This window comes from Haematobia irritans, chromosome 3 (genome assembly GCF_050003625.1).
Source record: "Haematobia irritans isolate KBUSLIRL chromosome 3, ASM5000362v1, whole genome shotgun sequence".
Taxonomy (NCBI): Eukaryota; Metazoa; Arthropoda; class Insecta; order Diptera; family Muscidae; genus Haematobia; species Haematobia irritans.
Window position 1 is genome coordinate 152889413 of NC_134399.1, and position 21720 is coordinate 152911132.

The following is a 21720-nucleotide window of genomic DNA, read 5'->3' on the forward strand; positions in this document are numbered from 1 at the left end:
GAAAATTCCTTCGAAATCCTGAAAAAATTGAAATTTTTATATGAAAAACTTGTTTTGCTCATATCTCCTAAACTATGCGTCCTAGAGCTTAATTCATGACCACCCCCAAAAAATCGAAAATTCCATCCAAATCCTGAAAAAATTGAAATTTTTATATGAAAAACTTGTTTTGCTCATATCTCCTAAACTATGCGTCCTAGAGCGAAAAGGAGCTTAATTCATGACCACCCCCAAAAAATCGAAAATTCCTTCCAAATCCTGAAAAAATTTAAATTTTTTTATGAAAAACTTGTTTTGCTCATATCTCCTAAACTATACGTCCTAGAGCGAAAAGGAGCTTAATTCATGACCACCCCAAAAAAATCGAAAATTCCATCCAAATCCTGAAAAAATTGAAATTTTTATATGAAAAACTTGTTTTGCTCATATCTCCTAAACTATGCGTCCTAGAGCGAAAAGGAGCTTACTTCATGACCACCCCCAAAAAATCGAAAATTCCATCCAAATCCTGAAAAAATTGAAATTTTTATATGAAAAACTTGTTTTGCTCATATCTCCTAAACTATGCGTCCTAGAGCGAAAAGGAGCTTAATTCATGACCACCCCCAAAAAATCGAAAATTCCTTCCAAATCCTGAAAAAATTGAAATTTTTTTATGAAAAACTTGTTTTGCTCATATCTCCTAAACTATGCGTCCTAGAGCGAAAAGGAGCTTAATTCATGACCACCCCCAAAAAATCGAAAATTCCTTCGAAATCCTGAAAAAATTGAAATTTTTATATGAAAAACTTGTTTTGCTCATATCTCCTAAACTATGCGTCCTAGAGCGAAAAGGAGCTTAATTCATGACCACCCCCAAAAAATCGAAAATTCCATCCAAATCCTGAAAAAATTGAAATTTTTATACGAAAAACTTGTTTTGCTCATATCTCCTAAACTATGCGTCCTAGAGCGAAAAGAAGCTTAATTCATGACCACCCCCAAAAAATCGAAAATTCCATCCAAATCCTGAAAAAATTGAAATTTTTATATGAAAAATTTGTTTTGCTCATATCTCCTAAACTATGCGTCCTAGAGCGAAAAGGAGCTTAATTCATGACCACCCCCAAAAAATCGAAAATTCCTTCGAAATCCTGAAAAAATTGAAATTTTTATATGAAAAACTTGTTTTGCTCATATCTCCTAAACTATGCGTCCTAGAGCTTAATTCATGACCACCCCCAAAAAACCGAAAATTCCATCCAAATCCTGAAAAAATTGAAATTTTTATATGAAAAACTTGTTTTGCTCATATCTCCTAAACTATGCGTTCTAGAGCGAAAAGGAGCTTAATTCATGACCACCCCCAAAAAATCGAAAATTCCATCCAAATCCTGAAAAAATTTAAATTTTTATATGAAAAGCTTGTTTTGCTCATATCTCCTAAACTATGCGTCCTAGAGCGAAAAGGAGCTTAATTCATGACCACCCCCAAAAAATCGAAAATTCCATCCAAATCCTGAAAAAATTGAAATTTTTATATGAAAAACTTGTTTTGCTCATATCTCCTAAACTATGCGTCCTAGAGCGAAAAGGAGCTTAATTCATGACCACCCCCAAAAAATCGAAAATTCCTTCCAAATCCTGAAAAAATTTAAATTTTTATATGAAAAACTTGTTTTGCTCATATCTCCTAAACTATGCGTCCTAGAGCGAAAAGGAGCTTAATTCATGACCACCCCCAAAAAATCGAAAATTCCATCCAAATCCTGAAAGAATTGAAATTTTTATATGAAAAACTTGTTTTGCTCATATCTCCTAAACTATGCGTTCTAGAGCGAAAAGGAGCTTAATTCATGACCACCCCCAAAAAATCGAAAATTCCTTCGAAATCCTGAAAAAATTGAAATTTTTATATGAAAAACTTGTTTTGCTCATATCTCCTAAACTATGCGTCCTAGAGCGAAAAGGAGCTTAATTCATGACCACCCCCAAAAAATCGAAAATTCCATCCAAATCCTGAAAAAATTGAAATTTTTATACGAAAAACTTGTTTTGCTCATATCTCCTAAACTATGCGTCCTAGAGCGAAAAGGAGCTTAATTCATGACCACCCCCAAAATATCGAAAATTCCTTTGAAATCCTGAAAAAATTGAAATTTTTATATGAAAAACTTGTTTTGCTCATATCTCCTAAACTATGCGTCCTAGAGCTTAATTCATGACCACCCCCAAAAAATCGAAAATTCCATCCAAATCCTGAAAAAATTGAAATTTTTATATGAAAAACTTGTTTTGCTCATATCTCCTAAACTATGCGTCCTAGAGCGAAAAGGAGCTTAATTCATGACCACCCCCAAAAAATCTAAAATTCCTTCCAAATCCTGAAAAAATTGAAATTTTTATATGAAAAACTTGTTTTGCTCATATCTCCTAAACTATGCGTCCTAGAGCGAAAAGGAGCTTAATTCATGACCACCCCCAAAAAATCGAAAATTCCATCCAAATCCTGAAAAAATTGAAATTTTTATATGAAAAACTTGTTTTGCTCATATCTCCTAAACTATGCGTCCTAGAGCGAAAAGGAGCTTAATTCATGACCACCCCCAAAAAATCGAAAATTCCATCCAAATCCTGAAAAAATTGAAATTTTTATACGAAAAACTTGTTTTGCTCATATCTCCTAAACTATGCGTCCTAGAGCGAAAAGGAGCTTAATTCATGACCACCCCCAAAATATCGAAAATTCCTTCGAAATCCTGAAAAAATTGAAATTTTTATATGAAAAACTTGTTTTGCTCATATCTCCTAAACTATGCGTCCTAGAGCTTAATTTTTGGGGGTGGTCCCCCAAAAAATCGAAAATTCCATCCAAATCCTGAAAAAATTGAAATTTTTATATGAAAAACTTGTTTTGCTCATATCTCCTAAACTATGCGTCCTAGAGCGAAAAGGAGCTTAATTCATGACCACCCCCAAAAAGTCTAAAATTCCTTCCAAATCCTGAAAAAATTGAAATTTTTATATGAAAAACTTGTTTTGCTCATATCTCCTAAACTATGCGTCCTAGAGCTTAATTCATGACCACCCCCAAAAAATCGAAAATTCCATCCAAATCCTTCATGACCACCCCCAAAAAATCTAAAATTCCTTCCAAATCCTGAAAAAATTGAAATTTTTATATGAAAAACTTGTTTTGCTCATATCTCCTAAACTATGCGTCCTAGAGCGAAAAGGAGCTTAATTCATGACCACCCCCTATGCGTCCTAGAGCGAAAAGGAGCTTAATTCATGACCACCCCCAAAAAATCGAAAATTCCATCCAAATCCTGAAAAAATTGAAATTTTTATATGAAAAACTTGTTTTGCTCATATCTCCTAAACTATGCGTCCTAGAGCGAAAAGGAGCTTAATTCATGACCACCCCCAAAAAATCGAAAATTCCTTCCAAATCCTGAAAAAATTGAAATTGTTTTATGAAAAACTTGTTTTGCTCATATCTCCTAAACTATGCGTCCTAGAGCGAAAAGGAGCTTAATTCATGACCACCCCCAAAAAATCGAAAATTCCTTCGAAATCCTGAAAAAATTGAAATTTTTATATGAAAAACTTGTTTTGCTCATATCTCCTAAACTATGCGTCCTAGAGCGAAAAGGAGCTTAATTCATGACCACCCCCAAAAAATCGAAAATTCCATCCAAATCCTGAAAAAATTGAAATTTTTATACGAAAAACTTGTTTTGCTCATATCTCCTAAACTATGCGTCCTAGAGCGAAAAGGAGCTTAATTCATGACCACCCCCAAAAAATCGAAAATTCCTTCCAAATCCTGAAAAAATTGAAATTTTTTTATGAAAAACTTGTTTTGCTCATATCTCCTAAACTATGCGTCCTAGAGCGAAAAGGAGCTTAATTCATGACCACCCCCAAAAAATCGAAAATTCCTTCGAAATCCTGAAAAAATTGAAATTTTTATATGAAAAACTTGTTTTGCTCATATCTCCTAAACTATGCGTCCTAGAGCGAAAAGGAGCTTAATTCATGACCACCCCCAAAAAATCGAAAATTCCATCCAAATCCTGAAAAAATTGAAATTTTTATACGAAAAACTTGTTTTGCTCATATCTCCTAAACTATGCGTCCTAGAGCGAAAAGAAGCTTAATTCATGACCACCCCCAAAAAATCGAAAATTCCATCCAAATCCTGAAAAAATTGAAATTTTTATATGAAAAATTTGTTTTGCTCATATCTCCTAAACTATGCGTCCTAGAGCGAAAAGGAGCTTAATTCATGACCACCCCCAAAAAATCGAAAATTCCTTCGAAATCCTGAAAAAATTGAAATTTTTATATGAAAAACTTGTTTTGCTCATATCTCCTAAACTATGCGTCCTAGAGCTTAATTCATGACCACCCCCAAAAAATCGAAAATTCCATCCAAATCCTGAAAAAATTGAAATTTTTATATGAAAAACTTGTTTTGCTCATATCTCCTAAACTATGCGTTCTAGAGCGAAAAGGAGCTTAATTCATGACCACCCCCAAAAAATCGAAAATTCCATCCAAATCCTGAAAAAATTTAAATTTTTATATGAAAAGCTTGTTTTGCTCATATCTCCTAAACTATGCGTCCTAGAGCGAAAAGGAGCTTAATTCATGACCACCCCCAAAAAATCGAAAATTCCATCCAAATCCTGAAAAAATTGAAATTTTTATATGAAAAACTTGTTTTGCTCATATCTCCTAAACTATGCGTCCTAGAGCGAAAAGGAGCTTAATTCATGACCACCCCCAAAAAATCGAAAATTCCTTCCAAATCCTGAAAAAATTTAAATTTTTATATGAAAAACTTGTTTTGCTCATATCTCCTAAACTATGCGTCCTAGAGCGAAAAGGAGCTTAATTCATGACCACCCCCAAAAAATCGAAAATTCCATCCAAATCCTGAAAGAATTGAAATTTTTATATGAAAAACTTGTTTTGCTCATATCTCCTAAACTATGCGTTCTAGAGCGAAAAGGAGCTTAATTCATGACCACCCCCAAAAAATCGAAAATTCCTTCGAAATCCTGAAAAAATTGAAATTTTTATATGAAAAACTTGTTTTGCTCATATCTCCTAAACTATGCGTCCTAGAGCGAAAAGGAGCTTAATTCATGACCACCCCCAAAAAATCGAAAATTCCATCCAAATCCTGAAAAAATTGAAATTTTTATATGAAAAACTTGTTTTGCTCATATCTCCTAAACTATGCGTCCTAGAGCGAAAAGGAGCTTAATTCATGACCACCCCCAAAATATCGAAAATTCCTTCGAAATCCTGAAAAAATTGAAATTTTTATATGAAAAACTTGTTTTGCTCATATCTCCTAAACTATGCGTCCTAGAGCTTAATTCATGACCACCCCCAAAAAATCGAAAATTCCATCCAAATCCTGAAAAAATTGAAATTTTTATATGAAAAACTTGTTTTGCTCATATCTCCTAAACTATGCGTCCTAGAGCGAAAAGGAGCTTAATTCATGACCACCCCCAAAAAATCTAAAATTCCTTCCAAATCCTGAAAAAATTGAAATTTTTATATGAAAAACTTGTTTTGCTCATATCTCCTAAACTATGCGTCCTAGAGCGAAAAGGAGCTTAATTCATGACCACCCCCAAAAAATCGAAAATTCCATCCAAATCCTGAAAAAATTGAAATTTTTTCATCGAAAATTCCATCCAAATCCTGAAAAAATTGAAATTTTTATACGAAAAACTTGTTTTGCTCATATCTCCTAAACTATGCGTCCTAGAGCGAAAAGGAGCTTAATTCATGACCACCCCCAAAATATCGAAAATTCCTTCGAAATCCTGAAAAAATTGAAATTTTTATATGAAAAACTTGTTTTGCTCATATCTCCTAAACTATGCGTCCTAGAGCTTAATTTTTGGGGGTGGTCCCCCAAAAAATCGAAAATTCCATCCAAATCCTGAAAAAATTGAAATTTTTATATGAAAAACTTGTTTTGCTCATATCTCCTAAACTATGCGTCCTAGAGCGAAAAGGAGCTTAATTCATGACCACCCCCAAAAAGTCTAAAATTCCTTCCAAATCCTGAAAAAATTGAAATTTTTATATGAAAAACTTGATTTGCTCATATCTCCTAAACTATGCGTCCTAGAGCTTAATTCATGACCACCCCCAAAAAATCGAAAATTCCATCCAAATCCTTCATGACCACCCCCAAAAAATCTAAAATTCCTTCCAAATCCTGAAAAAATTGAAATTTTTATATGAAAAACTTGTTTTGCTCATATCTCCTAAACTATGCGTCCTAGAGCGAAAAGGAGCTTAATTCATGACCACCCCCTATGCGTCCTAGAGCGAAAAGGAGCTTAATTCATGAACACCCCCAAAAAATCGAAAATTCCTTCCAAATCCTGAAAAAATTGAAATTTTTATATGAAAAACTTGTTTTGCTCATATCTCCTAAACTATGCGTCCTAGAGCGAAAAGGAGCTTAATTCATGACCACCCCCAAAAAATCGAAAATTCCTTCCAAATCCTGAAAAAATTGAAATTGTTTTATGAAAAACTTGTTTTGCTCATATCTCCTAAACTATGCGTCCTAGAGCGAAAAGGAGCTTAATTCATGACCACCCCCAAAAAATCGAAAATTCCTTCGAAATCCTGAAAAAATTGAAATTTTTATATGAAAAACTTGTTTTGCTCATATCTCCTAAACTATGCGTCCTAGAGCGAAAAGGAGCTTAATTCATGACCACCCCCAAAAAATCGAAAATTCCATCCAAATCCTGAAAAAATTGAAATTTTTATACGAAAAACTTGTTTTGCTCATATCTCCTAAACTATGCGTCCTAGAGCGAAAAGGAGCTTAATTCATGAACACCCCCAAAAAATCGAAAATTCCTTCCAAATCCTGAAAAAATTGAAATTTTTATATGAAAAACTTGTTTTGCTCATATCTCCTAAACTATGCGTCCTAGAGCGAAAAGGAGCTTAATTCATGACCACCCCCAAAAAATCGAAAATTCCTTCGAAATCCTGAAAAAATTGAAATTTTTATATGAAAAACTTGTTTTGCTCATATCTCCTAAACTATGCGTCCTAGAGCGAAAACGAGCTTAATTCATGACCACCCCTAAAAAATCGAAAATTCCATCCAAATCCTGAAAAAATTGAAATTTTTATACGAAAAACTTGTTTTGCTCATATCTCCTAAACTATGCGTCCTAGAGCGAAAAGGAGCTTAATTCATGACCACCCCCAAAAAATCGAAAATTCCATCCAAATCCTGAAAAAATTTAAATTTTTATATGAAAAATTTGTTTTGCTCATATCTCCTAAACTATGCGTCCTAGAGCGAAAAGGAGCTTAATTCATGACCACCCCCAAAAAATCGAAAATTCCTTCGAAATCCTGAAAAAATTGAAATTTTTATATGAAAAACTTGTTTTGCTCATATCTCCTAAACTATGCGTCCTAGAGCTTAATTCATGACCACCCCCAAAAAATCGAAAATTCCATCCAAATCCTGAAAAAATTGAAATTTTTATATGAAAGACTTGTTTTGCTCATATCTCCTAAACTATGCGTCCTAGAGCGAAAAGGAGCTTAATTCATGACCACCCCAAAAAAATCGAAAATTCCATCCAAATCCTGAAAAAATTGAAATTTTTATATGAAAAACTTGTTTTGCTCATATCTCCTAAACTATGCGTTCTAGAGCGAAAAGGAGCTTAATTCATGACCACCCCCAAAAAATCGAAAATTCCTTCGAAATCCTGAAAAAATTGAAATTTTTATATGAAAAACTTGTTTTGCTCATATCTCCTAAACTATGCGTCCTAGAGCTTAATTCATGACCACCCCCAAAAAATCGAAAATTCCATCCAAATCCTGAAAAAATTGAAATTTTTATATGAAAGACTTGTTTTGCTCATATCTCCTAAACTATGCGTCCTAGAGCGAAAAGGAGCTTAATTCATGACCACCCCAAAAAAATCGAAAATTCCATCCAAATCCTGAAAAAATTGAAATTTTTATATGAAAAACTTGTTTTGCTCATATCTCCTAAACTATGCGTTCTAGAGCGAAAAGGAGCTTAATTCATGACCACCCCCAAAAAATCGAAAATTCCTTCCAAATCCTGAAAAAATTGAAATTTTTATAAGAAAAACTTGTTTTGCTCATATCTCCTAAACTATGCGTCCTAGAGCGAAAAGGAGCTTAATTCATGACCACCCCCAAAAAATCGAAAATTCCATCCAAATCCTGAAAAAATTGAAATTTTTATATGAAAAATTTGTTTTGCTCATATCTCCTAAACTATGCGTCCTAGAGCGAAAAGGAGCTTAATTCATGACCACCCCCAAAATATCGAAAATTCCTTCGAAATCCTGAAAAAATTGAAATTTTTATATGAAAAACTTGTTTTGCTCATATCTCCTAAACTATGCGTCCTAGAGCTTAATTCATGACCACCCCCAAAAAATCGAAAATTCCATCCAAATCCTGAAAAAATTGAAATTTTTATATGAAAAACTTGTTTTGCTCATATCTCCTAAACTATGCGTCCTAGAGCGAAAAGGAGCTTAATTCATGACCACCCCCAAAAAATCGAAAATTCCTTCCAAATCCTGAAAAAATTTAAATTTTTTTATGAAAAACTTGTTTTGCTCATATCTCCTAAACTATACGTCCTAGAGCGAAAAGGAGCTTAATTCATAACCACCCCAAAAAAATCGAAAATTCCATCCAAATCCTGAAAAAATTGAAATTTTTATATGAAAAACTTGTTTTGCTCATATCTCCTAAACTATGCGTCCTAGAGCGAAAAGGAGCTTAATTCATGACCACCCCCAAAAAATCGAAAATTCCATCCAAATCCTGAAAAAATTGAAATTTTTATATGAAAAACTTGTTTTGCTCATATCTCCTAAACTATGCGTCCTAGAGCGAAAAGGAGCTTAATTCATGACCACCCCCAAAAAATCGAAAATTCCTTCCAAATCCTGAAAAAATTGAAATTTTTTTATGAAAAACTTGTTTTGCTCATATCTCCTAAACTATGCGTCCTAGAGCGAAAAGGAGCTTAATTCATGACCACCCCCAAAAAATCGAAAATTCCTTCGAAATCCTGAAAAAATTGAAATTTTTATATGAAAAACTTGTTTTGCTCATATCTCCTAAACTATGCGTCCTAGAGCGAAAAGGAGCTTAATTCATGAACACCCCCAAAAAATCGAAAATTCCATCCAAATCCTGAAAAAATTGAAATTTTTATACGAAAAACTTGTTTTGCTCATATCTCCTAAACTATGCGTCCTAGAGCGAAAAGGAGCTTAATTCATGACCACCCCCAAAAAATCGAAAATTCCATCCAAATCCTGAAAAAATTGAAATTTTTATATGAAAAATTTGTTTTGCTCATATCTCCTAAACTATGCGTCCTAGAGCGAAAAGGAGCTTAATTCATGACCACCCCCAGAAAATAGAAAATTCCTTCGAAATCCTGAAAAAATTGAAATTTTTATATGAAAAACTTGTTTTGCTCATATCTCCTAAACTATGCGTCCTAGAGCTTAATTCATGACCACCCCCAAAAAATCGAAAATTCCTTCCAAATCCTAAAAAAATTGAAATTTTTATATGAAAAACTTGTTTTGCTCATATCTCCTAAACTATGCGTTCTAGAGCGAAAAGGAGCTTAATTCATGACCACCCCCAAAAAATCGAAAATTCCATCCAAATCCTGAAAAAATTGAAATTTTTATATGAAAAGGTTGTTTTGCTCATATCTCCTAAACTATGCGTTCTAGAGCGAAAAGGAGCTTAATTCATGACCACCCCCAAAAAATCGAAAATTCCATCCAAATCCTGAAAAAATTGAAATTTTTATATGAAAAACTTGTTTTGCTCATATCTCCTAAACTATGCGTCCTAGAGCGAAAAGGAGCTTAATTCATGACCACCCCCAAAAAATCGAAAATTCCATCCAAATCCTGAAAAAATTGAAATTTTTATATGAAAAACTTGTTTTGCTCATATCTCCTAAACTATGCGTCCTAGAGCGAAAAGGAGCTTAATTCATGACCACCCCCAACAAATCGAAAATTCCTTCCAAATCCTGAAAAAATTTAAATTTTTATATGAAAAACTTGTTTTGCTCATATCTCCTAAACTATGCGTCCTAGAGCGAAAAGGAGCTTAATTCATGACCACCCCCAAAAAATCGAAAATTCCATCCAAATCCTGAAAGAATTGAAATTTTTATATGAAAAACTTGTTTTGCTCATATCTCCTAAACTATGCGTTCTAGAGCGAAAAGGAGCTTAATTCATGACCACCCCCAAAAAATCGAAAAATCCTTCGAAATCCTGAAAAAATTGAAATTTTTATATGAAAAACTTGTTTTGTTCATATCTCCTAAACTATGCGTCCTAGAGCGAAAAGGAGCTTAATTCATGACCACCCCCAAAAAATCGAAAATTCCATCCAAATCCTGAAAAAATTGAAATTTTTATACGAAAAACTTGTTTTGCTCATATCTCCTAAACTATGCGTCCTAGAGCGAAAAGGAGCTTAATTCATGACCACCCCCAAAAAATCGAAAATTCCTTCGAAATCCTGAAAAAATTGAAATTTTTATATGAAAAACTTGTTTTGCTCATATCTCCTAAACTATGCGTCCTAGAGCTTAATTCATGACCACCCCCAAAAAATCGAAAATTCCATCCAAATCCTGCAAAAATTGAAATTTTTATATGAAAAACTTGTTTTGCTCATATCTCCTAAACTATGCGTCCTAGAGCGAAAAGGAGCTTAATTCATGACCACCCCCAAAAAATCTAAAATTCCTTCCAAATCCTGAAAAAATTGAAATTTTTATATGAAAAACTTGTTTTGCTCATATCTCCTAAACTATGCGTCCTAGAGCGAAAAGGAGCTTAATTCATGACCACCCCCAAAAAATCGAAAATTCCATCCAAATCCTGAAAAAATTGAAATTTTTATATGAAAAACTTGTTTTGCTCATATCTCCTAAACTATGCGTCCTAGAGCGAAAAGGAGCTTAATTCATGACCACCCCCAAAAAATCTAAAATTCCTCCAAATCCTGAAAAAATTGAAATTTTTATATGAAAAACTTGTTTTGCTCATATCTCCTAAACTATGCGTCCTAGAGCGAAAAGGAGCTTAATTCATGACCACCCCCAAAAAATCGAAAATTCCATCCAAATCCTGAAAAAATTGAAATTTTTATATGAAAAACTTGTTTTGCTCATATCTCCTAAACTATGCGTCCTAGAGCGAAAAGGAGCTTAATTCATGACCACCCCCAAAAAATCGAAAATTCCATCCAAATCCTGAAAAAATTGAAATTTTTATATGAAAAACTTGTTTTGCTCATATCTCCTAAGCTATGCGTCCTAGAGCGAAAAGGAGCTTAATTCATGACCACCCCCAAAAAATCGAAAATTCCTTCCAAATCCTGAAAAAATTGAAATTTTTTGATGAAAAACTTGTTTTGCTCATATCTCCTAAACTATGCGTCCTAGAGCGAAAAGGAGCTTAATTCATGACCACCCCCAAAAAATCGAAAATTCCTTCGAAATTCTGAAAAAATTGAAATTTTTATATGAAAAACTTGTTTTGCTCATATCTCCTAAACTATGCGTCCTAGAGCGAAAAGGAGCTTAATTCATGACCACCCCCAAAATATCGAAAATTCCATCCAAATCCTGAAAAATTGAAATTTTTATACGAAAAACTTGTTTTGCTCATATCTCCTAAACTATGCGTCCTAGAGCTTAATTCATGACCACCCCCAAAAAATCGAAAATTCCATCCAAATCCTGAAAAAATTGAAATTTTTATATGAAAAACTTGTTTTGCTCATATCTCCTAAACTATGCGTCCTAGAGCGAAAAGGAGCTTAATTCATGACCACCCCCAAAAAATCTAAAATTCCTTCCAAATCCTGAAAAAATTGAAATTTTTATATGAAAAACTTGTTTTGCTCATATCTCCTAAACTATGCGTCCTAGAGCGAAAAGGAGCTTAATTCATGACCACCCCCAAAAAATCGAAAATTCCATCCAAATCCTGAAAAAAGTGAAATTTTTATATGAAAAACTTGTTTTGCTCATATCTCCTAAACTATGCGTCCTAGAGCGAAAAGGAGCTTAATTCATGACCACCCCCAAAAAATCGAAAATTCCATCCAAATCCTGAAAAAATTTAAATTTTTATATGAAAAACTTGTTTTGCTCATATCTCCTAAACTATGCGTCCTAGAGCGAAAAGGAGCTTAATTCATGACCACCCCCAAAAAATCGAAAATTCCATCCAAATCCTGAAAAAATTTAAATTTTTATATGAAAAACTTGTTTTGCTCATATCTCCTAAACTATGCGTCCTAGAGCGAAAAGGAGCTTAATTCATGACCACCCCCAAAAAATCGAAAATTCCTTCGAAATCCTGAAAACATTGAAATTTTTATATGAAAAACTTGTTTTGCTCATATCTCCTAAACTATGCGTCCTAGAGCGAAAAGGAGCTTAATTCATGACCACCCCCAAAAAATCGAAAATTCCTTCCAAATCCTGAAAAAATTGAAATTTTTTTATGAAAAACTTGTTTTGCTCATATCTCCTAAACTATGCGTCCTAGAGCGAAAAGGAGCTTAATTCATGACCACCCCCAAAAAATCGAAAATTCCTTCGAAATCCTGAAAAAATTGAAATTTTTATATGAAAAACTTGTTTTGCTCATATCTCCTAAACTATGCGTCCTAGAGCGAAAAGGAGCTTAATTCATGACCATCCCCAAAAAATCGAAAATTCCATCCAAATCCTGAAAAAATTGAAATTTTTATACGAAAAACTTGTTTTGCTCATATCTCCTAAACTATGCGTCCTAGAGCGAAAAGGAGCTTAATTCATGACCACCCCCAAAAAATCGAAAATTCCATCCAAATCCTGAAAAAATTGAAATTTTTATATGAAAAACTTGTTTTGCTCATATCTCCTAAACTATGCGTCCTAGAGCGAAAAGGAGCTTAATTCATGACCACCCCCAAAAAATTGAAAATTCCATCCAAATCCTGAAAAAATTGAAATTTTTATATGAAAAATTTGTTTTGCTCATATCTCCTAAACTATGCGTAATAGAGCGAAGAGGAGCTTAATTCATGACCACCCCCAAAAAGTCGAAAATTCCATCCAAATCCTGAAAAAATTGAAATTTTTATACGAAAAACTTGTTTTGCTCATATCTCCTAAACTATGCGTCCTAGAGCGAAAAGGAGCTTAATTCATGACCACCCCCAAAAAATCGAAAATTCCATCCAAATCCTGAAAAAATTTAAATTTTTATATGAAAAATTTGTTTTGCTCATATCTCCTAAACTATGCGTCCTAGAGCGAAAAGGAGCTTAATTCATGACCACCCCCAAAAAATCGAAAATTCCATCCAAATCCTGAAAAAATTGAAATTTTTATATGAAAAACTTGTTTTGCTCATATCTCCTAAGCTATGCGTCCTAGAGCGAAAAGGAGCTTAATTCATGACCACCCCCAAAAAATCGAAAATTCCTTCCAAATCCTGAAAAAATTGAAATTTTTTGATGAAAAACTTGTTTTGCTCATATCTCCTAAACTATGCGTCCTAGAGCGAAAAGGAGCTTAATTCATGACCACCCCCAAAAAATCGAAAATTCCTTCGAAATTCTGAAAAAATTGAAATTTTTATATGAAAAACTTGTTTTGCTCATATCTCCTAAACTATGCGTCCTAGAGCGAAAAGGAGCTTAATTCATGACCACCCCCAAAATATCGAAAATTCCATCCAAATCCTGAAAAATTGAAATTTTTATACGAAAAACTTGTTTTGCTCATATCTCCTAAACTATGCGTCCTAGAGCTTAATTCATGACCACCCCCAAAAAATCGAAAATTCCATCCAAATCCTGAAAAAATTGAAATTTTTATATGAAAAACTTGTTTTGCTCATATCTCCTAAACTATGCGTCCTAGAGCGAAAAGGAGCTTAATTCATGACCACCCCCAAAAAATCTAAAATTCCTTCCAAATCCTGAAAAAATTGAAATTTTTATATGAAAAACTTGTTTTGCTCATATCTCCTAAACTATGCGTCCTAGAGCGAAAAGGAGCTTAATTCATGACCACCCCCAAAAAATCGAAAATTCCATCCAAATCCTGAAAAAAGTGAAATTTTTATATGAAAAACTTGTTTTGCTCATATCTCCTAAACTATGCGTCCTAGAGCGAAAAGGAGCTTAATTCATGACCACCCCCAAAAAATCGAAAATTCCATCCAAATCCTGAAAAAATTTAAATTTTTATATGAAAAACTTGTTTTGCTCATATCTCCTAAACTATGCGTCCTAGAGCGAAAAGGAGCTTAATTCATGACCACCCCCAAAAAATCGAAAATTCCATCCAAATCCTGAAAAAATTTAAATTTTTATATGAAAAACTTGTTTTGCTCATATCTCCTAAACTATGCGTCCTAGAGCGAAAAGGAGCTTAATTCATGACCACCCCCAAAAAATCGAAAATTCCTTCGAAATCCTGAAAACATTGAAATTTTTATATGAAAAACTTGTTTTGCTCATATCTCCTAAACTATGCGTCCTAGAGCGAAAAGGAGCTTAATTCATGACCACCCCCAAAAAATCGAAAATTCCTTCCAAATCCTGAAAAAATTGAAATTTTTTTATGAAAAACTTGTTTTGCTCATATCTCCTAAACTATGCGTCCTAGAGCGAAAAGGAGCTTAATTCATGACCACCCCCAAAAAATCGAAAATTCCTTCGAAATCCTGAAAAAATTGAAATTTTTATATGAAAAACTTGTTTTGCTCATATCTCCTAAACTATGCGTCCTAGAGCGAAAAGGAGCTTAATTCATGACCATCCCCAAAAAATCGAAAATTCCATCCAAATCCTGAAAAAATTGAAATTTTTATACGAAAAACTTGTTTTGCTCATATCTCCTAAACTATGCGTCCTAGAGCGAAAAGGAGCTTAATTCATGACCACCCCCAAAAAATCGAAAATTCCATCCAAATCCTGAAAAAATTGAAATTTTTATATGAAAAACTTGTTTTGCTCATATCTCCTAAACTATGCGTCCTAGAGCGAAAAGGAGCTTAATTCATGACCACCCCCAAAAAATTGAAAATTCCATCCAAATCCTGAAAAAATTGAAATTTTTATATGAAAAATTTGTTTTGCTCATATCTCCTAAACTATGCGTAATAGAGCGAAGAGGAGCTTAATTCATGACCACCCCCAAAAAGTCGAAAATTCCATCCAAATCCTGAAAAAATTGAAATTTTTATACGAAAAACTTGTTTTGCTCATATCTCCTAAACTATGCGTCCTAGAGCGAAAAGGAGCTTAATTCATGACCACCCCCAAAAAATCGAAAATTCCATCCAAATCCTGAAAAAATTTAAATTTTTATATGAAAAATTTGTTTTGCTCATATCTCCTAAACTATGCGTCCTAGAGCGAAAAGGAGCTTAATTCATGACCACCCCCAAAAAATCGAAAATTCCATCCAAATCCTGAAAAAATTGAAATTTTTATATGAAAAACTTGTTTTGCTCATATCTCCTAAACTATGCGTCCTAGAGCGAAAAGGAGCTTAATTCATGACCACCCCCAAAAAATCGAAAATTCCATCCAAATTCTGAAAAAATTGAAATTTTTATATGAAAAACTTGTTTTGCTCATATCTCCTAAACTATGCGTCCTAGAGCGAAAAGGAGCTTAATTCATGACCACCACCAAAAAATCGAAAATTCCTTCCAAATCCTGAAAAAATTGAAATTTTTATATGAAAAACTTGTTTTGCTCATATCTCCTAAACTATGCGTCCTAGAGCGAAAAGGAGCTTAATTCATGACCACCCCCAAAAAATCGAAAATTCCTTCGAAATCCTGAAAAAAAATGAAATTTTTATATGAAAAACTTGTTTTACTCATATCTCCTAAACTATGCGTCCTAGAGCGAAAAGGAGCTTAATTCATGACCACCCCCAAAAAATCGAAAATTCCATCCAAATCCTGAAAAAATTTAAATTTTTATACGAAAAACTTGTTGTGCTCATATCTCCTAAACTATGCGTCCTAGAGCGAAAAGGAGCTTAATTCATGACCACCCCCAAAAAATCGAAAATTCCATCAAAATCCTGAAAAAATTTAAATTTTTATATGAAAAAAAAATCGAAAATTCCTTCGAAATCCTGAAAAAATTTAAATTTTTATATGAAAAACTTGTTTTGCTCATATCTCCTAAACTATGCGTCCTAGAGCGAAAAGGAGCTTAATTCATGACCACCACCAAAAAATCGAAAATTCCTTCCAAATCCTGAAAAAATTGAAATTTTTATATGAAAAACTTGTTTTGCTCATATCTCCTAAACTATGCGTCCTAGAGCGAAAAGGAGCTTAATTCATGACCACCCCCAAAAAATCGAAAATTCCTTCGAAATCCTGAAAAAAAATGAAATTTTTATATGAAAAACTTGTTTTACTCATATCTCCTAAACTATGCGTCCTAGAGCGAAAAGGAGCTTAATTCATGACCACCCCCAAAAAATCGAAAATTCCTTCGAAATCCTGAAAAAAAATGAAATTTTTATATGAAAAACTTGTTTTACTCATATCTCCTAAACTATGCGTCCTAGAGCGAAAAGGAGCTTAATTCATGACCACCCCCAAAAAATCGAAAATTCCTTCCAAATCCTGAAAAAATTGAAATTTTTTTATGAAAAACTTGTTTTGCTCATATCTCCTAAACTATGCGTCCTAGAGCGAAAAGGAGCTTAATTCATGACCACCCCCAAAAAATCGAAAATTCCTTCGAAATCCTGAAAAAATTGAAATTTTTATATGAAAAACTTGTTTTGCTCATATCTCCTAAACTATGCGTCCTAGAGCGAAAAGGAGCTTAATTCATGACCATCCCCAAAAAATCGAAAATTCCATCCAACTCCTGAAAAAATTGAAATTTTTATACGAAAAACTTGTTTTGCTCATATCTCCTAAACTATGCGCCCTAGACCGAAAAGGAGCTTAATTCATGACCACCCCCCAAAAAATCGAAAATTCCATCCAAATCCTGAAAAAATTGAAATTTTTATATGAAAAACTTGTTTTGCTCATATCTCCTAAACTATGCGTCCTAGAGCGAAAAGGAGCTTAATTCATGACCACCCCCAAAAAATCGAAAATTCCATCCAAATCCTGAAAAAATTGAAATTTTTATACGAAAAACTTGTTTTGCTCATATCTCCTAAACTATGCGTCCTAGAGCGAAAAGGAGCTTAATTCATGACCACCCCCAAAAAAATCGAAAATTCCATCCAAATCCTGAAAAAATTGAAATTTTTATACGAAAAACTTGTTTTGCTCATATCTCCTAAACTATGCGTCCTAGAGCGAAAAGGAGCTTAATTCATGACCACCCGCAAAAAATCGAAAATTCCATCCAAATCCTGAAAAAATTTAAATTTTTATATGAAAAATTTGTTTTGCTCATATCTCCTAAACTATGCGTCCTAGAGCGAAAAGGAGCTTAATTCATGACCACCCCCAAAAAATCGAAAATTCCATCCAAATCCTGAAAAAATTTAAATTTTTATATGAAAAACTTGTTTTGCTCATATCTCCTAAACTATGCGTCCTAGAGCGAAAAGGAGCTTAATTCATGACCACCCCCAAAAAATCGAAAATTCCATCCAAATCCTGAAAAAATTGAAATTTTTATATGAAAAACTTGTTTTGCTCATATCTCCTAAACTATGCATCCTAGAGCGAAAAGGAGCTTAATTCATGACCACCCCCAAAAAATCGAAAATTCCATCCAAATGCTGAAAAAATTTAAATTTTTATATGAAAAACTTGTTTTGCTCATATCTCCTAAACTATGCGTCCTAGAGCGAAAAGGAGCTTAATTCATGACCATCCCCAAAAAATCGAAAATTCCATCCAAATTCTGAAAAAATTGAAATTTTTATATGAAAAACTTGTTTTGCTCATATCTCCTAAACTATGCGTCCTAGAGCGAAAAGGAGCTTAATTCAGGACCACCACCAAAAAATCGAAAATTCCTTCCAAATCCTGAAAAAATTGAAATTTTTATATGAAAAACTTGTTTTGCTCATATCTCCTAAACTATGCGTCCTAGAGCGAAAAGGAGCTTAATTCATGACCACCCCCAAAAAATCGAAAATTCCTTCGAAATCCTGAAAAAAAATGAAATTTTTATATGAAAAACTTGTTTTACTCATATCTCCTAAACTATGCGTCCTAGAGCGAAAAGGAGCTTAATTCATGACCACCCCCAAAAAATCGAAAATTCCATCCAAATCCTGAAAAAATTTGAATTTTTATACGAAAAACTTGTTGTGCTCATATCTCCTAAACTATGCGTCCTAGAGCGAAAAGGAGCTTAATTCATGACCACCCCCAAAAAATCGAAAATTCCATCCAAATCCTGAAAAAATTTAAATTTTTATATGAAAAAAAAATCGAAAATTCCTTCGAAATCCTGAAAAAATTTAAATTTTTATATGAAAAACTTGTTTTGCTCATATCTCCTAAACTATGCGTCCTAGAGCGAAAAGGAGCTTAATTCATGACCACCCCCAAAAAATCGAAAATTCCTTCCAAATCCTGAAAAAATTGAAATTTTTTTATGAAAAACTTGTTTTGCTCATATCTCCTAAACTATGCGTCCTAGAGCGAAAAGGAGCTTAATTCATGACCACCCCCAAAAAATCGAAAATTCCTTCGAAATCCTGAAAAAATTGAAATTTTTATATGAAAAACTTGTTTTGCTCATATCTCCTAAACTATGCGTCCTAGAGCGAAAAGGAGCTTAATTCATGACCATCCCCAAAAAATCGAAAATTCCATCCAACTCCTGAAAAAATTGAAATTTTTATACGAAAAACTTGTTTTGCTCATATCTCCTAAACTATGCGCCCTAGACCGAAAAGGAGCTTAATTCATGACCACCCCCCAAAAAATCGAAAATTCCATCCAAATCCTGAAAAAATTGAAATTTTTATATGAAAAACTTGTTTTGCTCATATCTCCTAAACTATGCGTCCTAGAGCGAAAAGGAGCTTAATTCATGACCACCCCCAAAAAATCGAAAATTCCATCCAAATCCTGAAAAAATTGAAATTTTTATACGAAAAACTTGTTTTGCTCATATCTCCTAAACTATGCGTCCTAGAGCGAAAAGGAGCTTAATTCATGACCACCCCCAAAAAATCGAAAATTCCATCCAAATCCTGAAAAAATTGAAATTTTTATACGAAAAACTTGTTTTGCTCATATCTCCTAAACTATGCGTCCTAGAGCGAAAAGGAGCTTAATTCATGACCACTCCCAAAAAATCGAAAATTCCATCCAAATCCTGAAAAAATTTAAATTTTTATATGAAAAATTTGTTTTGCTCATATCTCCTAAACTATGCGTCCTAGAGCGAAAAGGAGCTTAATTCATGACCACCCCCAAAAAATCGAAAATTCCATCCAAATCCTGAAAAAATTTAAATTTTTATATGAAAAACTTGTTTTGCTCATATCTCCTAAACTATGCGTCCTAGAGCGAAAAGGAGCTTAATTCATGACCACCCCCAAAAAATCGAAAATTCCATCCAAATCCTGAAAAAATTGAAATTTTTATATGAAAAACTTGTTTTGCTCATATCTCCTAAACTATGCATCCTAGAGCGAAAAGGAGCTTAATTCATGACCACCCCCAAAAAATCGAAAATTCCATCCAAATGCTGAAAAAATTTAAATTTTTATATGAAAAACTTGTTTTGCTCATATCTCCTAAACTATGCGTCCTAGAGCGAAAAGGAGCTTAATTCATGACCACCCCCAAAAAATCGAAAATTCCATCCAAATTCTGAAAAAATTGAAATTTTTATATGAAAAACTTGTTTTGCTCATATCTCCTAAACTATGCGTCCTAGAGCGAAAAGGAGCTTAATTCAGGACCACCACCAAAAAATCGAAAATTCCTTCCAAATCCTGAAAAAATTGAAATTTTTATATGAAAAACTTGTTTTGCTCATATCTCCTAAACTATGCGTCCTAGAGCGAAAAGGAGCTTAATTCATGACCACCCCCAAAAAATCGAAAATTCCTTCGAAATCCTGAAAAAAAATGAAATTTTTATATGAAAAACTTGTTTTACTCATATCTCCTAAACTATGCGTCCTAGAGCGAAAAGGAGCTTAATTCATGACCACCCCCAAAAAATCGAAAATTCCATCCAAATCCTGAAAAAATTTAAATTTTTATACGAAAAACTTGTTTTGCTCATATCTCCTAAACTATGCGTCCTAGAGCGAAAAGGAGCTTAATTCATGACCACCCCCAAAAAATCGAAAATTCCATCCAAATCCTGAAAAAATTTAAATTTTTATATGAAAAAAAAATCGAAAATTCCTTCGAAATCCTGAAAAAATTGAAATTTTTATATGAAAAACTTGTTTTGCTCATATCTCCTAAACTATGCGTCCTAGAGCGAAAAGGAGCTTAATTCATGACCATCCCCAAAAAATCGAAAATTCCATCCAACTCCTGAAAAAATTGAAATTTTTATACGAAAAACTTGTTTTGCTCATATCTCCTAAACTATGCGCCCTAGAGCGAAAAGGAGCTTAATTCATGACCACCCCCAAAAAATCGAAAATTCCATCCAAATCCTGAAAAAATTTAAATTTTTATATGAAAAACTTGTTTTGCTCATATCTCCTAAACTATGCGTCCTAGAGCGAAAAGGAGCTTAATTCATGACCACCCCCAAAAAATCGAAAATTCCATCCAAATCCTGAAAAAATTGAAATTTTTATACGAAAAACTTGTTTTGCTCATATCTCCTAAACTATGCGTCCTAGAGCGAAAAGGAGCTTAATTCATGACCACCCCCAAAAAATCGAAAATTCCATCCAAATCCTGAAAAAATTGAAATTTTTATATGAAAAACTTGTTTTGCTCATATCTCCTAAACTATGCGTCCTAGAGCGAAGAGGAGCTTAATTCATGACCACCCCCAAAAAATCGAAAATTCCATCCAAATCCTGAAAAAATTGAATTTTTTATACGAAAAACTTGTTTTGCTCATATCTCCTAAACTATGCGTCCTAGAGCGAAAAGGAGCTTAATTCATGACCACCCCCAAAAATGGAAAATTCCATCCAAATCCTGAAAAAATTTAAATTTTTATATGAAAAATTTGTTTTGCTCATATCTCCTAAACTATGCGTCCTAGAGCTAAAAGGAGCTTAATTCATGACCACCCCCAAAAAATCGAAAATTCCATCCAAATCCTGAAAAAATTGAAATTTTTATATGAAAAACTTGTTTTGCTCATATCTCCTAAACTATGCATCCTAGAGCGAAAAGGAGCTTAATTCATGACCACCCCCAAAAAATCGAAAATTCCATCCAAATCCTGAAAAAATTTAAATTTTTATATGAAAAACTTGTTTTGCTCATATCTCCTAAACTATGCGTCCTAGAGCGAAAAGGAGCTTAATTCATGACCACCCCCAAAAAATCGAAAATTCCATCCAAATTCTGAAAAAATTGAAATTTTTATATGAAAAACTTGTTTTGCTCATATCTCCTAAACTATGCGTCCTCGAGCGAAAAGGAGCTTAATTCATGACCACCAC